Source organism: Cimex lectularius, unplaced genomic scaffold (genome assembly GCF_000648675.2).
Source record: "Cimex lectularius strain Harlan isolate CLEC.00 unplaced genomic scaffold, Clec_2.1 scaffold16, whole genome shotgun sequence".
Classification (NCBI taxonomy): domain Eukaryota; kingdom Metazoa; phylum Arthropoda; class Insecta; order Hemiptera; family Cimicidae; genus Cimex; species Cimex lectularius.
In genome coordinates, this window is record NW_019392679.1 from 313,019 (window position 1) to 333,778 (window position 20,760).

The 20,760-nt window shown below is 36.5% G+C and overlaps 1 protein-coding gene across 5 annotated transcripts in view; it reads left to right on the forward strand.

Annotated features, from left to right (window-relative positions):
- LOC106661648 (GATA-binding factor A-like) overlaps nucleotides 1-20,760 on the forward strand; it is a 57,742-nt gene that overhangs the window by 13,769 nt on the left and 23,213 nt on the right. For 3 of the 5 annotated variants that reach the window (XM_014385183.2, XM_024225581.1, XM_014385186.2), the window contains exons 2-3: nucleotides 2,114-2,216; nucleotides 19,648-19,688. The gene's annotated coding sequence lies outside the window, so the exon portion shown is untranslated. Of the gene's footprint in view, nucleotides 1-2,113; nucleotides 2,217-15,509; nucleotides 15,759-19,647; nucleotides 19,689-20,760 lie in introns of those variants that run through there. The other 2 variants (XM_024225580.1, XM_014385185.2) reach the window with 2 other exon arrangements.

Sequence of the window (20,760 nt, forward strand, 5' to 3'; positions counted from 1 at the left end):
GCCTTAAGATTCACGATTTTAGATTGAAAACCTTCAGTCCAAATCACAAAATAACAAATGCTAATTCAACTAATTTGATGACGACCTTGTATGTACTTGTGGATGAGGTACACGAGTATGTCAGTAATGTTTTGTGCAAGGTCTGTCCAGAAAATATTGAAACCAAAATTTCAGCTTGAAGATTAATGACTTGTTTCTGAAAATCGCCATCTTTCCCCTCTCCAAGAAAAAAACAACAACTTCAAAATGACCCCAAGTACTTGTAGATGGCAGATGTATGTCCAAAAATCACCTTCTTATATAACCCGCGACTAGTTAATTATCTATTGCGAAAAGCTAGTAGAGTACCAACGTTACCCGACCCGGCAGATGTAATATAAACAAAACATAAAAAGATAACGAAAATCAACTGCTCGACCTTTTTGATTAGTACGTTGTAAGTAGTCAAGACAAACGATCTAACAGGTTCATCAAGAAGAAGGATTTAGAAGGAAAATTGACCTGGTATAAAACACCGTTGTTAGATTGGTATTGCAATAAATAATATAATGCAAAAATAAATCTAGATTTAATTTTTAAAAAAAGCACAGTCAAGACGTTATGACATTTGACAATATGATTGACTAATCATCAGATAATGCTACATGTCCCTGGGCTTCTTCAGAGCTGGTTTCAGCCAGTTATTTTCCAGTGAACTTGCAGTTTGTGCTTGATGAGGTCGTTACACGTCCTAAGAAACGTGTTAGTCCGTCTTTAATTGCCTCTATTATCCAATAAGATATGCTCTTATTATCAGATTCAAGCAGGTTTGTTAGAAACTTATTTTAAAAAAAGATTATTGTTTGTCTTCATTACAGTTGGATAAGCAAGCGAATTGTCACATTTTTTTAGTAAAGGGGTTGGTTTTTGTTTTTTCACTTTGGAGATAAACATTTCTTGCGTGGGTGATGATAGAATAATAAACAATCTTGACATTTTTTTACATATTCGAGCACCCTTTTCTTGAAAATCTTTATCAAGATTGTATGTTGGTGATCGTTGGACTCAGGTTGAACTAGCACTGGGTCTGCACTGGTGTTCGATGTCTCTCAAGGGAAAGAGTTCCTCACTGAAGATGATGGAAAGCCCAAATTATGTATAACATGTCTCTATCAAGAAAACAAAAAATACGTGTTCAATATTTTTTAGTCTAGTTTCAAATTTTTACCTTTTTTGAAGATAATTTACAGGGTTCCGACGGGCCAGTTCAACTTCAAAATTTCAAATACGACCCTACACATCCTGACACATCTTTTTAAAGGATGTTTTACGCTGAAAACAATGGTGATTTTAAATTGGTCAAAAAAAGACAATGTTATAAAAATGTAGTTTATACTTAATTTTGTGTAATACCAGCTCATATAGATATATAAGAAGATTATTCAATTATTATTATTGAACAGTATCCAATCTAGGATATTAATGATGAAGAGCAGATTCCCATCCTTTTTTATATGTGGAAACATATTACGATTACGAAAAAAATTGCCATTAGACCATATAAACGCCAAAACCGGCACAACCACATATTTTGCATGATAATTTTACAATGATAATTGCATGATAATTTTACATTTTTTATTGAGCGCCGTGTCAACGCTTAAACCGTTGCGGCCACCGACGCGCCCTTCAAAACATGTTAAATTATTACTAAATTTTATAAATAAATCTGACACATAACATTTTATTAGCTTCAGTAAACAATAAAAAATACTTTGATCATTTAAGTAGTAAATAGTAAGTAAAATTATGAAGGTAAAAAGAAACTAGTCTCCATGTAGTTCAGCGAACTGACATTTTGAATATTGCATTTATTTTTTTCGCCTTAAAACGTAAAACTTTTAGAATATCGTTATCTCCTACCAACTACCTTTTTGTAAAAGGAAATTTTTCCTTAATTTATTACTAATTGAATTATTACATGAATTACCTTTCCCTCTGGTAGGGCCGCGGCCGTCCGGGCAATAAAAAGTTTAAAATCCCAATTATTTCCATTCTCACGTTTGCAACAATGCCGGTGATATCACCGTTTGTTTTTTGTTTGTTTTATTTTATTTTTATTTGTACTTTTTAGGGGAAGGCGACGACGACGAGATTAATTGACGCATAAAATATCCTGGGATCCGGCGCCGGCCGAAAATCGAGAAAAGCCACTAAACCGAAGAATTTCAAACAAGGTACTTAAAATGCTCTTTTACTTCTTATACATATTAACTTACTAAATATTTTAAAAACCCTAATTAAATATAATCAATTTTATCATATTAACCGTACTAACGGATTTTTTCTGTACTAAAACTACTGTAATAAAAATATATGAGGAATTATATTTCACAAATTCTCTTACGATTAAAAACAATATAAAGAAATAATTACTACTGAAGATACAAATCATCATTAGTACAACTTTTAGTTTTTGGTCAGTACTTTTCAAAAATTTGTTTCAAACCACTTAGTTTCGGTGGTATAGACAGGCTTAGTGAATTTCGCAATGATACATGTCCAGAGAGAAAGAACACGTAAGGAATTTTTTTTCATCACTCAATTCACGCGACATCCTGGCCACAAGGCTAAAAGCACTAAGTTGAGAAGAACAAGCTATAGCATAGACTATTGTTTCAATTTCAAAATGTGAGACCCCATAGTGATTCATGTTGGGTTTCTTCAGGAGCTTGCTTGAAGCGATAGAAAGCATATCGTGCGTTTTTCTGCAAATAGCTGGATTTTTAAAATATAACATTAATTCTCGAAGCGTTTGACCAATTGCAAAAAATAAACTCGGTTCCTTGGCTTAGAAGGTGTGACAAAAAATTTAGACCAGACTGTAAAACAAGCAGGCTTTTTCTGGCTTCCCTTCCAAAGATTTCATATCCCTTCATGTATTTTACCAACTGGCAATATGCAATGTAGAGCAACTTTCCATCCAAGTTAAATCTTGGAATGGAATCTTTCGCCAGCTCGCCAGCTGAGTCATTATCCTGCAGATGTGAGGACTAGATCCTACGTACGAGTTCTTTAATCAATTCCACCGAGGGTGAATATTTTTATGATATTTTACAACCTTTCAAACCTGATCTACTTCCCGTAAAAATAGTTATTTTTATTTTCTATCTGACTGGCTATTAAGTCATTCTAAAGCTTCAGCGAACTGTTCATCACGTTCATGTCATTTGAGAAAATTTACGACTACATCATTCACTAAATCGTTTTTATTTATACAATATGAGTCTATTTACAAGCAGGTTTAATTATTGAAATTGTCATCTATAAAATGTTGGAAGTCACTGGGAAAGACGATGTCAAACTATAACCGCAAGATATAAAATTATATTTGGTTAATATTGAGTTGTCACACATGAAAGTAAATATTTACTAAATAATAATTTATATTTTGTTAAAAAAATTTCTATTGCCTTTGTCCAAGCTCCGACAAAATTGGTAGACTTTTATAGTAAGATCTTTAACTTGTTCACTGTCTGTACTCAAGCATTGCCAGATTATCAGATTTCCATTGATTTCTACCTGTATACGACTTACTTATTATCACAGCTGATTTACTAACTACAAACAATTTTTAAATTTTAATAAATTAATTATTTTATCCTCCACTAGAATGACTGACTGTTAGGAAGTTTGAAAATTGTGAAAATTTTAAGGTCTGCGGCGTGATTAGCTAAGTAGATGAGTCGTTTCTGATGAGGTTAATCTGTCTATCTTTGATTTTTTTTGTTGGTTTTTTACACATGGACAACAAGACCTGTCACGAGATACAACAGGTAGATATCTATTGAAAATGCCAGCAAGAAAAAGGTGTGTCGCCTAATAAATCAAAGGTTTTTTACTTTCCTTTATTTCTTCACAAACCGTGATCCTATTTTTATCCGAATGAACGTATTATACTCAACGGTTATCACGAATCCGTAATGGGGTAATGCAGTAACTTACTGTTCGGTCGATTCCGGTCATCCGGGTCCGCCTAGCCTCGCTGGTTTGGCCTGTCAGACGCGTTTTGGCATTTCGCCATCTTCAGTAGTGTGTGGTCTGTCTGTTTTGCTATAGTAACAAGTAGAATTTCCCGATTTCGCCTATATTTACGAGAAATAATTTAACTAAGTGAATTTCTAACAGATAACGTTTCTACAATTTAGTCAGAAAGTTATTATTAGTTGGGCAATTTAGTTTTTCACTCACTCCCACTCACTCACTATCTCTCTTTTCTTTACTCCCTTACTAACTTTTTTTCTTTCTCACTTATATCACTCTTCTTTTACTACCTTACTACCTTTTTTTTCACTCGTACTCACTCACTAACTATTTCTCTTTGTTTATTACCTCGCTAGCTATCTCTTTTTCTCACTCATTACCTACCTCTCTTTTTACTCTCTCACTATCTCTCATTTTTTCATTCGTACTTGTAATTTAAAAATCCACTGTTCCATATTTTGTCTTTTTTACCATTTAATTTTTTTTTTTTTAGAACTCAATATGTTTGTAATTAATTTTCCTAAATTATGACCCTGGTGGCATATTGGCCTATTCCGTCTTGCTAAAAAGTACGAAGGTTTTTATGAATTATTTAAATAATAATATCTTTATATAGTAGTCACAACTTGAGGACGTCAGTTGACTAGGGGGATCTTCCTCCCAAGGTGACCAAGGGGTGAATAAAAAGGGATTCGGTCGAGGAGAGGGTTGGCGCCGGTGGCGATAAAGTATATTTTATGAGGATAGTGTACCCGAGAACAAGGCCGACTAATGGTCCAGTCCAAACCGGGAGGTAAGTGGAGCCGAGCCCTTCCCCTTCCAGGCTCGGCCCACTCCGGCCACCTTCTCCAGGGATTGGCACTTCCTGGCATCGATATCCGCCGATCTTGGGGCAGGTCGCCGACTCCTCCTCGCGACCGTCGAGAAACTCGCGCAACGGGACAGTTGAAATGCCAAGAACAAGAGTTTAAATGCCCTTCTGGTCAACAGACATCAACGGAAAGAAATCGGAGTAAAATCTTTCAATTGAGAAAATTACAAATACAACTCAGAGCTGGTTTGCGAGTATACCATGGTCTCTTAGGGTATCAAATCATTCAGGGACAATTAGACTTACTGTAATTTTCGCCTGGAGTATAAATAAACACAAAAGCTAAATTTTTTCTCGGTCGCGCTTAGGTGTAGAAAAGGAGAGTGGGTCGACAGATGCCGGCCGGAACCAGGTTCATTAGTTAACGGTTCGTTAGAGAGATAATTAATACGGCCCGCTGACGGTGTGGACCAATATAATTTATTTACAAAGAATTTATTATTGCTGGATCTACGACAACTCTTGATCGGACCAAGGACTTAGACGCTTAGAGAATGAGCCCTAGTATATAGTCAAATGTCTCTTAATCACTCTCGCTTTCTTTATCTCTCCCTTTCTCTCTCTCTCTCTCTCTCTCTCTCTCTCTCTCTCTCTCTCTCTCTCTCTCTCTCTCTCTCCATACATTTCTTCTTCACTATATTTTTTCGGTCTTAATTTTGTCGCTAACTAACTGTGCCGTTTTTTTTCACTCACACTCACTCATTAACTATTTCTCACCCATACACACTCACTAACTAGCTCTTTTACCTTACTATTATCCTTCTTCATTCACACACTATCACTCTCTTTTACTCTCACTCGCTCACTAATTCATTTTTTCTCAGTCACAATCACTCCCTAACTTTCCCTTTTTCTCACTTACACTCACCCACTAATTCATTTTTTCTCAGTCACACTCACTCACTATTTAATTTTTTCTCAGTCACATTCACTCCTTAACTATCTCTCTTTCTCACCCACACTCACTCACTAACTATCCCTTTTACACATCAATCCAATTTACTCAACACTCATTCTCATTACTAATCTCCCTCACACTCACTCACTCACTCACTCTCTCTCTCTCTCTCTCTCTCTCTCTCTCTCTCTCTCTCTCTCTCTCTCTCTCCATACATTTCTTCTTCACTATATTTTTTCGGTCTTAATTTTGTCGCTAACTAACTGTGCCGTTTTTTTTCACTCACACTCACTCATTAACTATTTCTCACCCATACACACTCACTAACTAGCTCTTTTACCTTACTATTATCCTTCTTCATTCACACACTATCACTCTCTTTTACTCTCACTCGCTCACTAATTCATTTTTTCTCAGTCACACTCACACACTAACTATCTCTCTTTCTTACCCACGCTCACTCACTAACTATACCTTTGACTCATCACTCCATTTTACTAAATACTCATTCTCACACTAATCTCCCTCTCACTCTCTCTCTCTCTCCCTCTTTTTTTCTCTCATATCTCTCTCTCTTACACACATACGCGCATATTATTTCTCATTCTTTCTTATCCTTTTTTCGCTCCCCTCGCTCTATTTTTTCACCACTTCTGAATTTTAATTTCCTCTTTGTTTATTAATTTTTTTGTCTTAATATTTTGTATTTATAATATCGTGGAAGCGTTGCCAATGGCTTTATTTTGATTATGTGTATTACAGAAATTTTGATAATGGCAGACTATGTTTACCCAGACGAAAGACTTCAATGCCAAAGAGATGAGTCCTATGTACGGTATCCGTTTAGTTGGACGTCTCTCTCACTCTTTATCTTTCTCTTTCTTACATAAAAATATCCCTGGAGCATATCCTCAATATGCTCAATACTCTTTGTACAATTTTATTTGGCAAAATATATTCGCCATTCATGAGAAGATCAAGGGCTCTTAGAAGGAACACTCGAGTTTTAAAACAGGCCTAGAGCATACTTCTTAATGATAAATAATAAATTTCACTGTGGAACTGTACTATGATCCATGTTTTATCGAAACGAAGGTGGCTGAAGTTGGGGTTTTACAGGAACTTCATACTCGAAAAATCATCCGTATGCGTCTGTGTGCCATCGGACGACATCCTCGTCCTCGTTTGCGAAATAAACTTTCGTTCAATTTCAATCGTCAATAAAACCCAGGACGTTTAGAGCGTTTGTCAAAAATAAAACAGACTCAGGCGTCAGAAAGATGGTTTTCTTGTTAGAACGCCCACAGGACACTTGGATCTTTCATTTCGCCTTTTATTTATATTTCATTATTTACTTTTATGACACGATATCATTTACATTAGGCTTTTTCTTTTCAAGCTTTTTAAAATTGGTTTTTAAGAGACACAGGACATGAAAGTTATTCGAACTTTTTCACTCTACTTGATGGGCAATGAATGAATCTATGAAAATCGTAAATCGTTAGCCTTTGGATAATGTCAATACAGCTGGTCTACGTTTGGTTTTATCCTCTGGTTTGACGTCTAAGATTAGGCATTTCTACTGGAAAAAAAGTCGGTCGATCGGCCCGGTTATTAGGGCTGTTCTGTCCAAAGTACTCCGTCCAATAAACAAAACACACTTGACTTATAGACTAACTGCCTGGTGATGGTGCAATATTAAGCGAGTCAATTACATCAAAACAGTGAGTAGGCGGACCAAAATTACCTGAAACGACCAAACAGCATTATCCACGTAGTCATGTTATTTTTTTTAAATTAAATACGAAATCAACAAATTTGTGTTGATGTGGGTGAAAAATACATGTTGGAGCATGTTTTTCTTCCATTCACCTGAGCGTGTGACGCGTGGTTGTAAATATTCTCGTAAAGGTCCGAAGGTTTTTTTTCCGGCTTCACTGGATCAACGAATTGTAAATGGAACTTCGTAAGTCCGCAAATTAATTGGTACGTTGTTTTTCGATCGATACGACCGGGGGGGGGATCGCTCGGCCTCCACCGGGGTCGTTAAATGTCCCCTGGTTTACATCCGTCGCCGCTACCGGCTAAATTGGGCCGTAAATTGTTTTAATTGACCACGGGACGGGACGAAGTCGTGGAGAGAAACTCGACGAAACTAGACAAAAGAGCCTTTTCGTCCGTCTGACATTTTGGGACAAGATATGTTATGTACAATGTACGTATCACGACGTCCTTTATCTCTTAATGGAAGAGAAAGCGATGCGGCGCGCCCAATTTTACACTTGGCCAACTCACGAGTCCGTTTTTTTCCACCACGAAGTTGCATAAAAGTAACGAAAAAGGACGAATTTATAATACATGTCCGGTTTTATTCGGCTTTTCTGAAATGATCCCAAACTATCAAGTTAACCATCCAGTGGCGTCCCAATCATTTGTTCAAATGGTCAAAGCTGCGTAAACGGCATTTTCAGCGGAGTGTTTTGTCCAGAAGAAGAGAATAACTCAACTATAAATAAATGTCAAATAGCGGAGGGCATTCTCCAGATTATGGTGGATTATTAATTCTCTTTTTGTACTATATTACTTAACCAAATACAACGACAGATCAAAATAACAGGGTTTGACGAACCGAAAACTGCAAAACAACCAATTGTGTTTTGTCAAATTGGAAACCCTGGCCATGTACCATGTACCTTGTTTCTTAGGAAGCAGTTGGCTGATTTATAGCCTATACTCGCACCAGATAAAACTTGTATTCACGGTTGTTGATGACATCTTACCAGGATGTATTAATTCTACTTCCTAACTCATACTGAAGAAGGCGAAATGTCAAAACTTGTCTGAGATACCAAAATCAGCGACATACCAAAACCCATGCCTTAAGTGACGTTAACTGATGTGAAGCTTATAGCCCACCAGATACCAGCAGTTGTCTGATTTATGGCTTGGCACCGGATACAACTTCAATTCATGGTTGTGGCTGACATTTTATCAGTTTGAATTTACTAGCTCTACTTAACACACAATTGAAGAAGGCAAAATGCTGAAACTGTTCTCACACACACAAGTAACGGTTGACTAAAATTTGGGATGTAGCCCACCGGATATGACTTATGTCAATGGTTTTGCTGATATTGTACTCATGCAAATTCCCATTGCTGCTAGGAGTGTTGCTCACAGTGCCTCAGTGAAGATGGCGTAATGTCGAACTAGTTTGACTCAGCAAAAAATCGAGGATAGGCGGACCAAGATACGTATTTAATATGACTCGACCTGTGGCCCACCGGAAACGACTTGTGTTCACGGTTATTGCTGGCATTTCACCAGTTTGAATTCACCGAGCCACTATCCTCTCTGAAGAAGGCAAAAAAACAACTAGTCCGATTCACCAAAACAGAGAGGATAGGTGAACAAAAATGCATTCTATGTCTTAAGTTGGCTGTTTAGCCTATAGCCTCATTGAATTCTACTTGTGTTCAAGATTATTGCTGAAACTTAACCCGTGTAAATTCGACATGTAATTTACTCACCCAGTTAGGGGAAATGCTGAACGTAGTATTGGCATAACAAAACAGCGAGGGTAGGCGGATCAAGACGCACATTTTTCACTTTTCATGTCTCAAGTAACGGTTGACGTGGGGCCTATTGCCCTACCGGATACAACTTCTGTTTGTTCTTGTGTTTACAATTTTAGTAAATGCAGCTTAAAAACCATTTTCTAAGGTTGAAAATTTTAAAATTTACCGGTAAAAGTTCAAGTTCTGGACGAACAACGGTCATTTCAAGCACTATGCTTTTTAGTTTGTTCGTCCACAATTAAACTGGTCCTCCTATACTCGATGGTTACGTCTATCATCATTAATAGTGAGTTTTCGTTAACAACTGTGCCAACAAGCCAGCCGCTTAAGTTGCGCGTGTGACAGACGAAAATTACCAGAAACGACGAACCAAAAAAAATCATATGATTCTTCGATATCATTTTTATTGGAATGAATACTGGAATAGTCTATGGTGTGAACTACCGAGCGAATTTTATTTTATTTGAAGCTAGGTTAATAAACTGTAACGCCTTCTGGGAATGTCATTTTCCTTTACAACTCTTGTTTCCAGACTGATGGCTATGTCTAAATGTTTTGTCTTATTTTAATTTCAAATGAGACCAGTTTAGAATTTGAAACGAAGCAAAAAAAGAACGAACTCGATGCGGTTTATCCCCGAAGGAACCGGGCCGGCCAGGTTTTCTTCGTCATCGAGACCGCCCGGAGCCTGTTCGTCACGTCCGTCTGTCTTTTGTCTTTTCTACACGTCTTACTTTTACACCATAGGAATTTAGCATATAGTTTCGACATTTCCCCCGAAATGGCCACTTGTACTTCTCGGGGTCTCCCTCTGTGGTATCCTCCGTCCGAATTTCGACACAAGAAAAGTGGATCCCGGTGTAAAAAAAATGTCTCCGAATCAGTTCTTGTCCTTTTACCCGTAAATGGATGTATTTTTTATTTGACACCCGTTTCTGTCCGTTCTGATGGAAAACGATCGTTACGGTCCGAGGTGGGGAATAAAGTCCATTTGCCGCGAACAGGTCCGGCCGGAGTGAGAGCTTTCACCCATTAGACTGGTTAGCCCACACGGCTTTTGGCCGAGGAAAATTCTCACTGTCGGTCCTCCGTCGTCTTTTCGTGGAAGGGGACGAACAAATATTAATAGACTACATTAATAAACTAACTATTCCCTTATCCATTAGAAGCTTCCTCCAAAACAGAGAGGAAAAAACGGCCGTTATGCTAATGACGAATTCTGGGGCCGTTAATTGAATTTTTTCTCACCTCGAGGTAATTAGCTTTGGCCTTCGAGGATGGTGAAAAATTGCAGACGCTTCAAGAGTTGCAACGAGAGAAGCCACCATGAAACTTCATCATTAATCAAGGCGTCTCTTAAGACGCTAAATAAAACATGCCTGGAAAAAAAGAAAATAGCATTAATTTACCCATTAACCCATCTAAAAAGGCATCGAATGATTTTATTCGACAATTGGAAGTGGCAAAGGAAGGAAAGGAGAAACGATCGCGTCTGATATTTGACCATAACCGGATTTCAAACTCCGCCTAATCCAGCTGGTTCTCGCAGTCTCACTCGTCGACTATCCTTGATTATATCGTTAAGAACTAATAAATCTCCAACTAATTTGATTTATGTCAATTGCACCTAATGAACTACCTACATAAAAAAAGTTAAGTGTTTTACTGTGTTGTGGTTTTTCGCGTAATGAAATGAAAAATGTACGAATTGTAAGTACGATATTGTTTAATTTTTGTCGATAAATTTGTCTTATAGACTACCATCTCTGTTTGTTTATAAATATTCGAATGCTTAATCAAGCCTCAGTTAATTAATTCAGAAATGTCTTCCATTGCGCCTGAGGAGTGAACTTGTAGTTCTGTCAGGCGCGTTTCACCTCCTCGTCATCATCAATCTGTTATTTCCTCAATAAGTCCACGCAAAGTGTCCTTATCTAGAGAATGGGTGTAGCTTAAGATATTACCGTCAAAACAAAGTAAAAAGAATTTCTCCTTGGGGTCTTCGGGGGGATGAACCTGCAGTTTGTTCAATTCCGATCATCGATCGGCGTAAGTTTGTGGTTTTGGCATGTAAAAATGAATGAAATCCTTAATTAACATAAAAATATTTTATCAAAAAATTGTAAAATTATGATAGAAAGTTTCGAAAAAATACATAATTATTCTTGCTATTTTTTTAATTTTTACCAAGAGAACTTCTTGTTGTATTTTGTTTCGTTTAAAGATAAGAAATAGTCCATTATATTTCGTGGTCCCATTGACCAAATCTTTCAATGAAAAAGTTAGTTTTACGAGCGGGAATCGAACCCACGACCTTCGGCTAAATACGCCGCTGCTCTATCGTGGTTCGAATCCCGTTCGTGACACTAACTTTTTCATTTCAACCAATACCTTACATAAAGATTAATTAATTGAAATAAGAAATAGTTTTTAAAAATCTATAATTGACATAAATGCAAATAGTCAAAAATCTCATGGAATGGGTACCAACCTACATTTCATGTTCGACCTGCCATGGTTCAAATATTGGTTCTCTTTAACCACCCTCAATGGAACCCATCATTCTTCGTCGTTTGTGCAAAAGAACTTCACTTAGTAAAGTTGGTAAATCCTCTCTAAAGAATATTAGACCCAAGCTCCATTTAAATTATTTCCGTAGAAATAAGGACCACAAGGTTAAAATTAATTTATTTCCGAGATGTCCAGACCAAACGTCGATGTACGTTGATCCTATGAACCATTTGGTTACGGCAAAGGTATACAATTCGGGAGTGCTTAGGGTCGAAAATTCCACCAACTTAGTTTACCATTTGTTGTGAACTTTGATTGACCAGCCTACTTGTTAGAAGGTTGTTGTCGACAATTTTTGAGAATTTTTCGTGTTCTGCTGGAGAGTCATTCCATGGAATTGCAGTACTTGGCAGATTTGATGTATATTTGTAGAGGAGTGGAGACGTGTTGATGTGAGTTTTCTAGCTTTTTTAATCAGGAACACGATCAAGGTATGGGCTTGAAGAAAAACCAAATTCATTTGTTACTGCCAAGCTTTCGACCTATTTTAAATTCATCATCAGGGCAAAACAATCTTAAATATTTTTATAGATTGACATATTTAAGTTTTTATACAGGCGATTTCAAATACCTGAAAACCGACCAAGGCAATGTTAAGAATGTATTGTTTTGCCCTATTGTTGGCCTTAAAATAAGTCGGAATCTTGGCAGTAACAACTTAATTTGCTTTTTCTTCAAGGTCATACCTTGATCTAGAGTGAAAAAGTGGTCGATACTTCTAACATTGAAAACCTTTTTAATGTCAAGAAGGGTCAGGCTAAAAAATAAACTCGGAACAATTTATAGGCCAAAATCCATTTTATGGTATAGCAGAACAGAATAGAACCAAAATTTTTATTTACAAACTTATACAATACATACATTAAAGACAGCGGTTTAGTGGAGTTTCTATCTAGCGACTCTTGCCTCCAGCTGGTTAACTTATAAAGAAATTTTTATTATTCACATAAAAGAAGTGCTTTCAGGTGTGCCAAAAAGGTCATTACTCGCTCCGCTGTTGTACACAATTTTTACTTCTGATATGCCTGCAAATGAGAAAGCAGTTACCGCCACATATTCACAGATAAACACCGTCATATTAACAAGTCATCGCTCTGCTTCACTTATGTTACAAAACCACATATCAACAATTGAACAATGTAGAAATCTTTGGAAAATAAAGTTTAAGCGCTCACAACTTATCACCTTTGTTATGTTCACACTCCGCCGTGAGAATTGTCCTAGCATATGTTGTACAATGAACCTGTTCCTCAATCTGACAAAGTTAACTATTTAGGACTTACAGTTGATGGAAGACTAACTTGGAATTCATTCACTCGATTAAAACAACAGGCACACAACACACTGACACAAGACACAATACTGCTTTATTACCTACTTAACCGACAATCAAAATTACAAAATTAAAAATCAAAACTTTCGACACTACCTCTCAAACCCCGTACTATTTGGATGTACGGATGCCAAGTTTATGGATCGGCCATATATTCCAATATTCAAAGATCGCAAGTTTTCAATCCAAATTTTTAAGACTTTTTACGTAAACACACTTCACAGAGATCTTCACATCCCAATAGTTTTTCCATCAATCAAAACATATTACAGACGTTTTATATTAAATTACAAAATCGCACTAACACTCAAATTCGATTACTCTATTTCCCACAATTACCACTTAAACGACTGAAAAGAAATAAGAGACCTCTTAAATGATTAATATAATTTTATTTATCCTGAGCCGCTACCAATGGGTAGCTTTCTCTATAACGCCCGTAATGCCACAATCATAAATTAAAATCCAATCTGCTGGTTGTATATTATACATGTCCAGTTGTAGATAAAAATAAATGCAGTCGAAAAATTATTTACATGAAATTATTTTTTTATTAGAGAAACAATGTCACATTAAAAACCCTACCATAGTTAAGTTATGGGATAGCGTTCTTTATTCCCCTGGGCAAGTACCTGTCGTCCACAATATTGTATATTTGGCAGCACACTGTATTGGTACTGCCTTTGCATTGCTTAAAAAATTTATTGGTTGTATATACGATGTATTCCAGCACATCCAACAAGTTTGTCGCATTGTGCATGGCCGATATGCTTGTATAACTGGACGAGTCTTTCGCAAGCCTCAGAAACTTGCTCTGCACTACCTTCAGCCTGGTGAAATTAGTCCAGCGTGTGGTACTCCAGGAGGGGCACGCGTAGAGGATCATCGGCCTGATGAACTACAGGAAAAGTTTATTGGCAGGCGACAGTCTGAAGTGGCGATAGAGCAGAGGGAAAAGTATAAACTATGACAAAATTAAAATGAACTTGCATCTTGGGTAACTTAAGAACACAACAAATACTAGAGCAGAGACTATGAAGTTGACTAATTTCGATTATGTCTAGAAGAGATAGAGACAGAACATAGACTATTCAACTGCCCTGCAATAGCTATGGATCCTAGGAAAGCCATTCTTGTGCTATGTAGGCCTTGATACCATACCTCTTAAATCTTTAAATCTTCCAGGAAATCTAATAGCAGAGAAGTTCTCCAACCCGTCGTCGAAATGAGGTCCCCGAGTGGCGCGCGCAAGGCTTTTCGTAATTTTTGGGTAGCCTGTTTCGCTTGGTTTCACCAGATAATTGTTCAGTTTCTTGTTCCGATGATAACCGATAGTGCTTGATGTGGTTTCAGTAGATGTATGGTAGTAGGAATTCTCCGGACCTTAGGGATTGAAAAAACAGTATTTTGCAGTATGTAAAGTGGCTTATCGAACTTGTTAATTTTGGATCTTGTACGTTTTTTAAGTAACTGTCTAATACCAGAATGGTTTAATTCAATACGGTAGCAGGTTTCGATCCAAGGGAGGAAAATACGCCGATCGAAAAAAAAGGCCAAGGCGTACGGAAAAGGTCGAGGCATTCCAAGACGGGATTATTCAAATATCCCGAATTAGTCCTAGTGTAGAACAAGGCTCGGACTTCCGAAAAGCCCGGCCCCGAGCCGGAGTGATTCGCGGGGACTGGAAGGTGGTAATTAAGGCTCTCCGGTAAAGTGATATTCCTTGTTTAGCCGTCGTCCTGGGGCTGCATATGAAACAGCCTTCGGCGCCACTCCGGTCCCCCCGGCGACGCCCTCTCCACACTCGGCAGACAAATATTCCTCAAATTTCCAGATTCCATTACCGATCCCAGGACCTTTCCTTTACTCGGCAGGACGCGAATCGCATGCAAACTTTTCAAGCTCGTTTCCTCCATAAGCTTACAATCGTTTTATGCCACTTGTCAACCTTCAACTCCATAAACTTTTAAACAAAATATCTTAATCATGACTACGTTTATCACATCTTTGCTATCAGGCGTTGCAAACAGCCTCGATTTTTTTTATCTTTGCGAAGGTCATTTATGGTCGTGCATCAACTTCTATTATCATCTCAATGAACTGGGCATTGCGCGATACCCACTCTTCGTCAACTTTTTATCTTAATTTCTGGTTGTCTCTTGATATCCATTTGCGTACAAGGCAACTTCACTCCGTTATCGTATCTCCTAACGTTATTTATATCCGCCGGTTGACTTTTTGACAACACCTTGTTCATTCACACCAGCGAGAGCTTCGATCGGAAACGTCGATAACGGAATAACCTCTTGGCCCGTTGCACCAGCCACCCTTAAAACTGTTCGCTGGAACGTGGTTCGTCATTTGAACCAAGTTCACAGAAGTTGCACCATCGTTCAACTGATCCTACTTGACCACTATTTGGTAGAACTGATTGCAGTCTGTACGGTTATAGCTAGTGATAGTGTTCGTTAATTGTTTACATTGGTAACTATACCACTTTACGTTTATTTTGCATTTTTGTGTATTTACTTTTTCCTTAAGTATATCAGAGAAATTTTTGTTGAGATTCTGAATCTATTAACCTATTAAAAAATCCATCATTTTCTTATTCGTTAAAATAGTCTTGTTGGTTCTTAAAACCCTTCTTTTGTACACATGCCAATTATGTAATTACCAATTCTTCATCGTCTGTTGTTCATCTACATTTATTTGTAAAAATGCATTCATTAGATTACCCTTGTATCCATTGAAATATTTGATCCCTTGTATTTCAAATGAAATTTCGTTTACCAACGAACAGGTTTTTTTTTTAGGCATGTTCTTCTGATTTAATTTTTGTTGTTCAGATTTAGTTCAACTTTTTTTTAAGTTGTTTTACTAAAAAAATAGTTAAACAACAAAACAAAAATAAGCCTCAATTGTATTTGAAGTTGATGCTAAATGCAGATTTATTACTGCAAAATCAAGATGTTTTCCTTTTGCCTCGGATTACCAGGCATCTTGACTCAAAAATTGTTCACATTTATGATAGTAGCAATGTAATAAATAATGAAAATTTTTCCTAAAACATAAAATTTTATCATAAGCATTATTTTCATTGGAATCCACGACTTATATAGTACATATAAGAAATACAGATGGGCGATGGGAAAATGCTTTAGTTCTATTGTCAAAGAAATGAGAATTATAAGATCTACTATTGCAAAATTAAGGTCTTTGGACCAAAATTATGATTTTACGAACCTCTCGGCACAATGATTGATGAGTATATATATGCGAGATAAAATGCATTGAGTTCTAGTGCAAAAAAAATACAAATTGCCTAATTGCCTATTCCTGATTAGAACAACAAAATTAAGCCACTTAGAACATTGTCATAGAAAAAACAGTGGCTTTCAAATCAAAAATTAATACATTTTATTGATACTTGTAAACAAAAGAATCAAAATTCGAATCGTGAGAATAAGGCTTTAACAACGCACAGGTTTGGTCGGATAAATCAGAGCTAATCTCCGTTTAACCTACGCTCAACGGCCGTTTAGATTTGAACCAGGTTCATTGTTTGCACACGGTTCAAGACAAATTGAAAAACGGCAATTTTTGAGTTGAACTCAGTTCAGTACGGAATTGAGTTTAAACCAAGTTGATACAACGGGCCCGAAGCATATAACATCTAAGCAAACTAGAAACAATAGAACACTGTGGATGCTTTTCAATTAATTAATCTTTATGTGAGGTTTTGGTTGAGATAAAAAAGTCAGTGTCACAATCGGGATGGATACTATTTTATTATAAGTTTCACAAACCTTGTTTCGTTATTAAACTTATCTTCACACAATAAAATAAATTATAAAGGAAGTCATTTTAAAATGGCCCAGCTGAATTTCTCTTTAATAGAAAGCATTATTTAAAATATATAAAAATAACAAAAAAACTCCTTATTTAATATTTTTCAGTTTAATTGAAACTATCGACCTCTTTTTGAAAAAGAAGTACACGGGGTACCTTAAGACCAGTGATGGTGATGATGGATACTAGGAAATAGGGATTTTTATTCCCCAAACACCGCAGCCTTTTGTACTTTCCTAGTCCTTAGTTCAGTGCAATTTCTCCTAAGGAGGTAGGTCTATCTATCTGTCTATCGTTGCTACAATTCCTTTCCCTAGGTTTTCTTTGTATCCCACGTTATGTCTCGATTGAGCTGATGCTTCACATTCGAAGATATGGGTGGCTGTTTCTTCCTTATTGCATAACCTACGAATGGGATCGACATTGAATATGCCCATGTCGTTTAAATGTTTTCTCAGGTACCAGTGTAATCCTATCATTTCTCTGAGTTCAGCCCACTATAACTGTAGGAGAGAGAGCCAGGTGAGGATGGTTTTGGCGTAAACTTACTGTGTCTAACACCTCTAGAATTTTTCCTCTTCTCTTTTTGCCTTTTTTGGATGTATTCCGTTGATGGAGGATTCTGACTTTGTATCCCAAGAATAAGTTCAGGGCCTTTATATGGTCTTGCGGATCCTCCTCTGGCCGGTTTGCCTGCTTTTTCGTTACCTGAAACTTGTGTCCTGGTACCCAAGATATCACCAGGTTGTTTTCCTCCAGGTTTTGGAGATTTTGGATTCATCTTTTAAAGGATGGATTTTAATGTGATTTTTTTACAAGCTAATGCTGCTTGCATATCCGGTCTTGGGTGGATGTTTTTGCCAGTGTAACATCTTTTAAGATTTTCTAAGACACAAGCTTACTGGCATGTATTTCAGCTTGAAACACCTAGGTATTCTTTCCTAATGAGGTTGACTGCTCGTTTTGGGATTGTACCAAAACGCCTGATCTGGTTCCTTCATTTGTTTTGTATCTATCTGTATACCATACCATTGTATCTGATTATCTCCTAAACTCTTTTTCTCCTTTTGTATTCTGTTGTTATAGTCAGTTATTGTCAGTCGCCAATTTTAAAAATAGGTGTCTGATTTTATTAATTATTGTTGTGAGCCGAGGAGTTCACTACCCATCCAATTTGATTGATATTGCAACCTAAATGACCTATAATTCCTATGAAGGTAGGTTTAGCAGTGTTTCTAGTACAATTTACGGGGTTGTTTTCATTGCCCATGCCAGGTCTTGTAAGCTGCCTAACGTTTGAGGTTTGTTTTCGCTGTGCTTTGGTCCACCACATTAGTGAGCTAAAAGATCATTTGGGTCTTATTACTGCCATTTTAACTTAGGACCTTGTATGTTCCGATACATCATTTTAAAAGATATCATTGTCGTAAACCGGTTTTAAATTGCCAAAAAAAAGATATAGCACAAAGTTTCGAAATTTCCCGATTTTCATATTCGAGCTGCTCGCAACATGAGGAAGGGTCCATCAAGAAACCGACAGCGTAATTTAATTTCGACGAAGAGCTGGAGATTTTATTGTATGTTCGCGAAAATGATGGATGAAAATCCATAAAACTACAAATGGTAAACTGAATCGGTGGGATTTTAACAACTAGAGGGAACTTCAGCAGAGGAAAACCTCCGAATTGTGTACGATGGCCGTAACCAAACGGTTCACAATACGACGTAACCAATCGTTTGGTCAAGACGCCTCGAAATAAATTAATTGGTCCTTTCTACTAAAATAACTTAAATGGAGTTCACTTCTAAATTTCTTAAGAGAGGATTTACAACACCAATTTTATCAGGTGAGTGCTTCTGCACCAACAAGGAAGAATGATGGTTGTCCCAAGAGAAAGGTTAAAGAAACCAATTTTTGAACTTTGAAATATTGGTTGGTAATCACTCATGGGATTTTTTTGACTATTTTTATCAGTCGATTATACATTATTTTCAATTCATTTAACAATTTCTTACCTGTAAACAAAACAAAATACGATAAACAAAAAGTTATCTTTCGAAAAAATTAAACAAATTATGTGTTTTTTTCCAAACTTTCTACAATACTTTTGCTATTTTTGACCAATTTAAAATCGGAATGCGGCTTTTATTAGAGTAAAAAATCCTTGAAAATGCTATCTTAAGGTATAGAGTGCTATTTGAAATTCGTAAGGCCTACTGTTCCTGAGGTACTTTTGACAATTTTTGTAAACAGGTAGCAATTTTCGACTTGACTGAAAAATATTAAATAATTTATTAATTTACTTTTTTAACGTTACCCGTTCAAGAGAAATTCAGGCCGTCCATCTAAAAAGGACACTGAATATGTTATCAATTGTATATTTGCATACAATTACATAATATCTCGAATAATGGGCTTATAACTGGTTGTCAGATATATTCGAGGCTTTTCTCAACAATAACACTGTTGAAAAATAATTTTGACAAAACTGGCAACTTACGTTATTTTTTATTTATTTTTCAGGCCCTTCGAGATTTTGTCTGATATTTTAACAAGAGAACGAGGTAAGCAGTTATTCCTTAACTACAGATAAATTATATCTATTGAACAATACACCTTATCCTAAGATCATTTGGAAAATATTTAAGCCAATCTTTATGTAAAATTCCATTAAAAGAACCGAATGTTCAGCCAATTTAAATAACTTTATATAACTTAAATAACTTTATTATGTATGTCCAATTTTGACATAGAGAATTACGTGAACCTTGTAACATTTTCATCTGTGCTGAAGTGCTATGCCTAAAGTGCACGTGCTAAAGTGTTCTGGAAAGTTAAGCATAGATTTTCGAATAATTTTGGTTAATTATTATTTGATTAATTAATTAAATGCCAAAGATAAATGTAAAGTCAGAGTTGCTAGATTATCCGTTTAAAAGTGTCATGGTAAGAATCGTTTGATGAAATAGCTTCCTGCTTTGAACACCTTTTTCGTCTAAATATTTGATCTAGCTTTCTCTTGGGAACAGTTTATCATCCATAAATGGCAAAATCCTAAACATATCTTCATCCAACGCTATGATGGTAATCGGTTTAGCGTTTGTATGCTTCTGTAATCTACAATTTACGTTTAAATCATCGCAGGCTTGTGATGAAGTTTGATGCGATGGGTGGATATTTAAGCATAAAAGAAACTCACCTTCCGCTCACTTCCCAGCCAACAAGTATCCTAATACGTACCAATGACATTAATACTTCTCCATTAGCACTAATGGCGATCTTCATGATTTTTCTCATACCTGTTTTGTCGTCCTCCAGAAATTTTCAAATTCCTTTATTGTACAAGCGGTACAAGAAATGGAAAAGAAAAAACAATAAGTCTAAAAGTAAATTTACCGTAAATTTGAATAAGATCCTCATACCTTCCTCTGAGGCTGCGGAAGGTGATGTGAAACTGATCATTAAAAAGTCACACGAGTAGTATGCAACCCTTTAAAACCGTAATTCGAACTTGGATTATTGGGTTCAACCAAACGCACTAACTTCATCATCCAACATTTCACTTTTTCAAGATTTTGCAAGATTAATCGGTATACTTCGAATTACACTCCATCATTTCCATTCTAAAATTTTTCC